This window comes from Rutidosis leptorrhynchoides, chromosome 2, assembly GCF_046630445.1.
Source record: "Rutidosis leptorrhynchoides isolate AG116_Rl617_1_P2 chromosome 2, CSIRO_AGI_Rlap_v1, whole genome shotgun sequence".
NCBI classification, from domain to species: Eukaryota; Viridiplantae; Streptophyta; class Magnoliopsida; order Asterales; family Asteraceae; genus Rutidosis; species Rutidosis leptorrhynchoides.
Window position 1 is genome coordinate 463,778,382 of NC_092334.1, and position 7,396 is coordinate 463,785,777.

The window sequence follows — 7,396 nt, forward strand, 5'->3', positions numbered from 1 at the left end:
AACTCAAAGTGGAAGTATGTTTTCTAAAATGGTCATCTAGACGTCGTTCTTTCGACTGAAATGACTACCTTTACAAAAACGACTTGTAACTTATTTTTCCGACTATAAACCTATACTTTTTCTGTTTAGATTCATAAAATAGAGTTCAATATGAAACCATAGCAATTTGATTCACTCAAAACGGATTTAAAATGAAGAAGTTATGGGTAAAACAAGATTGGATAATTTTTCTCATTTTAGCTACGTGAAAATTGGTAACAAATCTATTCCAACCATAACTTAATCAACTTGTATTGTATATTATGTAATCTTGAGATACCATAGACACGTATACAATGTTTCGACCTATCATGTCGACACATCTATATATATTTCGGAACAACCATAGACACTCTATATGTGAATGTTGGAGTTAGCTATACAGGGTTGAGGTTGATTCCAAAATATATATAGTTTGAGTTGTGATCAATACTGAGATACGTATACACTGGGTCGTGGATTGATTCAAGATAATATTTATCGATTTATTTCTGTACATCTAACTGTGGACAACTAGTTGTAGGTTACTAACGAGGACAGCTGACTTAATAAACTTAAAACATCAAAATATATTAAAAGTGTTGTAAATATATTTTGAACATACTTTGATATATATGTATATATTGTTATAGGTTCGTGAATCAACCAGTGGCCAAGTCTTACTTCCCGATGAAGTAAAAATCTGTGAAAGTGAGTTATAGTCCCACTTTTAAAATCTAATATTTTTGGGATGAGAATACATGCAGGTTTTATAAATGATTTACAAAATAGACACAAGTACGTGAAACTACATTCTATGGTTGAATTATCGAAATCAAATATGCCCCTTTTTATTAAGTCTGGTAATCTAAGAATTAGGGAACAGACACCCTAATTGACGCGAATCCTAAAGATAGATCTATTGGGCCCAACAAGCCCCATCCAAAGTACCGGATGCTTTAGTACTTCGAAATTTATATCATATCCGAAGGGTGTCCCGGAATGATGGGGATATTCTTATATATGCATCTTGTTAATGTCGGTTACCAGGTGTTCACCATATGAATGATTTTTATCTCTATGTATGGGATGTGTATTGAAATATGAAATCTTGTGGTCTATTGTTACGATTTGATATATATAGGTTAAACCTATAACTCACCAACATTTTTGTTGACGTTTAAAGCATGTTTATTCTCAGGTGAATATTAAGAGCTTCCGCTGTTGCATACTAAAATAAGGACAAGATTTGGAGTCCATGTTTGTATGATATTGTGTAAAAACTGCATTCAAGAAACTGATTTCGATGTAACATATTTGTATTGTAAACCATTATGTAATGGTCGTGTGTAAACAAGATATTTTAGATTATCATTATTTGATAATCTACGTAAAGCTTTTTAAACCTTTATTTATGAAATAAAGGTTATGGTTTGTTTTAAAAATGAATGCAGTCTTTGAAAAACGTCTCATATAGAGGTCAAAACCTCGCAACGAAATCAATTAATATGGAACGTTTTTAATCAATAAGAACGGGACATTTCAAATTCCAAGTCCTAAATCATGGCCAAGTTGGTTTCCAACCCAAAATCCACCACCAACAACAATAAACCAGATTACTAGCAACACTAAACTCACTTCATGAGTTTAAATGGGTTTCTCAACAATTTAAGTTCAAAACCTAACTTGAATATCAAAATCAAACAATGAAATTCGGAGTTAGAACTTACCACAACAACCAAAACGTAGCTAGGAACGAGGTGAACAACTTTGACACTCGAGCTTTTGATCAATTCAAACTCCTTCTTCTCCAAAACCCCAATTCTCCCTCTAGAACTCTCTCTCTCTCTCTAGATAGTTGAGAGTGTTTGTGGATGTGAAATATGATCCAAAGTTGGATTCAATCCAGCTGATAAGGCCTCAAATTCGGCCTCAAGTGAAAAGACCAAAAAGCCCCTCATTTAACTCAAATAAGAAAAAGCAGAATTCTGTCGTCAGGTGTGTGCGGGGCTCGCTTCCACAAGTGTGCGCGGCGTGCATGATGCTCCAAACAGTCTGCCAGCTTTTAAATTTAATACCCTGCTTCACCCACTATACATACATCATTTAAACTCTGAGTGCCATAACTATTAGGGTCTTACATTCTAACATTTTAAATCTTGTGGTCTAAAGTTTATTCGTTTATTTAAACCTATAATTCACTCAACATTTTTGTTGACAGTTTACTCGCATGTTTTCACAGGTACTTGAGTTTGTTTGATGCTTCCGCTGTGTTAGAAGAGTCTGCATGCATTTGGGCAGATTTTGTTAAACATTTATGAAACTTTGAACTTGCATTCTATTTTTGGATAATTTAAACTTGTGGGTATTGTTGACAATGTTTTATGTCAACTTTGGTTATTAATATGTTGGGTTTAAACTACTTATTTTGATATGTTTCCTTTTTGGGAAACTTTTGAAATAAAAGAATGCAATGTTGTTTATTAAATTCATTTAAGTTCGATCAAGCTGTGGGACCAAGTGACGGAGCCGTTATGTGTATTGATGGGGCCATCACAAAATGTTTCCAAACTTCTAAAATACTTCGAAAATATCTCCGGACTAAAAATCAACTTAATAAAAAGTAACCTTTACGAAATCGGGGTATCTAAACACGATGTCGAAGAGATGGCGAACTACATCGAATGTTCGGCGGGCACAACCCCGTTCACCTATCTCGGGCTCCCCATCGGTGTCCCCACTACTAAAGCTTCATCATGGTAACCTATTATCGAAAATTTCGATAAACGCCTTTCCGATTGGAAGGCGAAATCCATGTCATATGGAGGACGCCTCACTCTAATCAAATCTGTTCTCTCCAGCCTCCCGCTATACTACTTCTCCTTATTCCACGCACCTATTAAAATAATTAATGAACTTGAAACAAAACGAAGAAAATTCTTTTGGGGGGGGGGGGGGGGGGGTTCTGACAAAAAAAATAAAATAAATTGGATTAAATTGGAACATGCACTATTGCCTTATGATAAAGGCGGGTTGAACATCGGGTCACTACTTTGCAAAAATTTATCCTTATTATGTAAATGGTGGTGGAGATTCCACAACGGAAAAAACGCATTTTGGGTGAAAATCATATCGAGCATTTATGGGAAGGGGGTTTGTACTAACGTTTTCTCTAGAAATATTTCAGGTTGCACAATTTGAAACGAAATTATCAAAGCAGGAAAAACGGCAGACAACCTAGGAGCTAACTTCTCTTCATCAATCAACAAAAACAACGGTAACGACGACAATACCAAATTTTGGCTAGACACTTGGTGCGGAACGGAACGCTTTTGCACGCAATTTCATAGACTCTACATGCTATAATCCAACAAGGATGTAATGGTTTCCGAGCGCCTCACTACGATTAATTCATCCACATCCGTATCGTGGAATTAGATTAGAACGCCTACCGGGAGAGTGACAAATGAATTAACGGAACTAAACAACCTCCTATCTTCAATCAATCTCTCCAACAAACCCGACTCTTGGAAATGGAACATGGACCAAACCGGCTTATTCACAACCAAAGCCCTCGCGTCAATCCTCGACAATCTAAAATTAGAAAACCTTGCCAACCCTACCCCGACACCTAGAAATAAACTCATACCACAAAAAAGAAATATTTTCATGTGGCGAACATTATTTGGTAGAATCCCAACACGTGTAGAACTTGACAAACGCAACATCGACCTCGACTCACTACTTTGCCCTATATGCAACACAGATGTCGAAACAATCGAACACATACTCTTCAATTGCCCATCCACAACATCCGTTTGGCATGTGATTTTAAAGTGGTGGAATGCCCCAACTAACACACTCACCTCACTACAAGACGTAAGCATAAATAACCAATCCTTTACCTCGTCTCAAATCGGATCATACATATGGCAAGCCACCAAATGGGCCTCGATCTACATCATATGAAAATTTCGTAAAAACAAAGTCTTCAACAAGAAGGAGTGGAATACCGTAACAAACCTATTCGAGATTCAAAAACAAACCTTCGCTTGGATCTCAAAAAGACTTAAAAAAGCATCAATCGAGTGACAACAATGGCTAATCAATCTCCCCTTCTACACCACATCAAACACAAAAAAATGGGAGTTGGTTAAAACCGAAATAAAGGCATCCCTCGGCAAAAAATTGGCCGATTTGTAGGACTTCTCCTTTATTTTTCTTGGCGTGATTCCCACTTTCACTTGGTTAAATGGGTAGTAGCATCCAACTTTGTCATCGCAATTGCGGTACTGTATGGGTTCTCCTACCCAGCTCATCTTTTTAAGTCCGCGGTGTTTAAGTTTCAATAAAGGAACTAGTTTGTATTTTTGTTTCTCATTCCTATATACCATAGTATAGATATACGGCCTTGTAAACTTTTCGTGATATCAATAAAAGCTTACCTGCTTTTCAAAAAAAAAAAATAAAATAATGCATTAACAAAATTAAACATTATTCTTTTCTATCGTATCATCAATCTACAAATTGCTTCAGATATCTATACGTTCACAAAACACATATTTCCTACTTTTATGTTTCAATATATTAAAGTAAATCACCGAATCGATTAATTCAACTTCTCGCAGTTACCTTCTTCCGATTCAGACGACCGCCGCCGGCCAGGCCAGGCCAGGTTACCTTCTTCCGATTCAGACCACCGCCGCCGGCCAGGTTACCTTCTTCCGATTCGTTGCAAGTTCATGATCTCGTAAAGTGAGCCAATAACCCCAACCCAAATGAGAAAATTCGGGTAGACCCACAAGAAGAGAAGGTGCACTTATCGGATGAGAAGACGATTGTGGGTTATACAAATGATAGTTTCCACTCTTACTTCTTTGATTTCTTTCGAAACCGTTGGTATTTGACTATGAGGAACTTTATCTCTACCTCTAGTCACTTTCTTTTTAGAAGTGAGGTAACTTGTTAAAGCACAGAGAATGCCTACAATAAGTAATCCAACAATAATCCCAATTAATTCCCACACTTTAATCCCCAAAACCCCAATTTTGAATTTTTCCGAATAAACCTGCTGTGATTATTATTATTATTATTATTATTATTATTATTATAAACTTAAAAGTTTTAAAACTTACAAAAAATTAGTGGGAAGCCTAGAGACAATCTGGGCCCCACACCTCTAGCAATAGCAAAACCTATCCTAGTAAAAATATGAGCAGCAGCACCGGCACCAATATCTTGCGCCATCGAACACTTCTGAACCCGCTTTAGCAAAGAAACAGCCTCCTTCTCTAATTTCCCAAGGAAAGAAAATGAGAAAGGAATGAAACCATAACCAATCGCCTGACAGCTAGATTCGTACTTGACCCGCTTCCGACGAGCCGCATCAACCACAGCACGTCCAGGGACAAAGTCAGAAAGTGCAGACTGTGTCAAAGGAGAAGACCCTGTCAAGTAAACACAAACATCGCGATCACAATCTCAGGAATAAAGTAATACATCTGCAGGTCTGAGGGCCCTGTCGTTCCCTCCAGACAACCCAATGTCAACCTCCTTTCTCGCTGAAATCCCAGATCGATAACAAACATCAACAAGGGAATCCCGAACAACATTATGTCGATGCTTAATACCCACCATACCAGTACAAGACACCGCGTGATCCCCGAAAATATCCCCAGTAAAAATCCTTGAACAGGCAGAGCATGCCGTCGAGATAGAGAACAATGGAACACCCAACCGGTAGCACAACACACATCGGTAAGTCTTTCCGTTCATCGTCTGACCCAACCCCAAAATAGGGACTGCCCTTAGTCAAGCAGAGGTGTGATCACCCTGCTGTGATTTCCATAAGGCCGATTGTCGGGGAGATAACGAAAAAGTGAATTCTGCAGAAGCGGTAACCTTTGTGAAATAAACATCTGCCAATTTCTTCATGAGTATTGGGGCAGCGACCTCACTCGGATTACCTAAAATATCAAACCCAACCGTTTTATTAAACAGACCCAATGCATCTTCAAAAGCACGACCAAGACCAACAATACCCGCATGACGTAGGAGCTTGGTCTGCAACCCAGCAGACTGTAATCGAGAAGCCACAAAAGCATAATGACGAACATCTCCCGCAGAATAAACACCAAGCCCTCCAAATGCAAATGACAAGGTGGCAAGCCGCCACTGCCAATCACCAAACCCAGGCCCTGAAGCAGTAACAATACGCTCCAAGGAAGATCGAAGGGCTCCATCGAAAGCGCGTTGAGCCGCCTCAAATATACTAGGAGGACAAGTACGCAAGGTAAAGTAGAGTTTAGAAACTCCCGTACATGCCCTAAGCAACAACAACTCACACTGAGGATCATCAAGCCTAGTAACCTTATCCATAAGCGCAATGGACTTGGTCACCCTTTGCATCACCAGTTCACTACTAAAACCAGGATCAGAACTTGCGGGGGCCCCAAGCAACTTAACACCATTTAAAGGTCGAGCAATATTAGGAGGAAAGACACCTACTTGCCTGCTGCGAGGGTCCTCCGTAGGCCAGCAAATTTCTGTTTTTTCAACGTTGAGATGTAGCCCAAAACGAGTCCCATCCTCCATAATCAAATGCAAAACCTTCCCCACCACCAAAGTGTCCCCAATAATAGTTCCATCATCCAAATACCACGCGTGAAGACAAACCTCAAAATTATCTCTGATTTTAGAAACCAAGGGTTGTAAGACCAAAGAAAAAAGCAGCGGACCAAGGGGATCACCCTGTTGCACCCCCTGCGAAGACCATAAGGTGTGGTTCCCATAATACAATCTGGCTGAATTAGAGTAGCAAAATTCAACCCACCGAGAAATGCTCGGACAAAGGCGGCGAACTTCACGCAACATGACCGTACGATCAACTAGATTGAATGCATTTTGAAAATCAATTAATAACATAGAGAGGCCAACATCAGAGCCACGATCCTCAATCAACCGATTCACAGCATGAAGAATTGCCTCGCCACCTGAAGAAACACCAACACCAAATTGAAGACCATCGAAGTAACTTCCCAAAGACTGGCCAACCATAGCAGCGCCAACCTTCGAAACAAGACGTCGCCAAACAGTACCCACAGCTATAGGACGAAGACCACCGCCGGGCTTGACAAGCGGTGTGAGGGGAGCACTAGCTATATACTCTCCTAATTCCATAGGGCACCTTCCAGCTAGAAAGAGATTAACAACCCCGGTAATAGAACCAACCAACTCATCCAAGACTGCCACAGCAGCACCACTCAAGCAATTCATAAGGTGTTGTGCACGTAAACCATCCCTACCACATGATGTGCCCCGAGGAAAACTTTTAATCTGGCCTAAAACAACAGCAGAAGTCGTAACGAGGTGAAGGTGA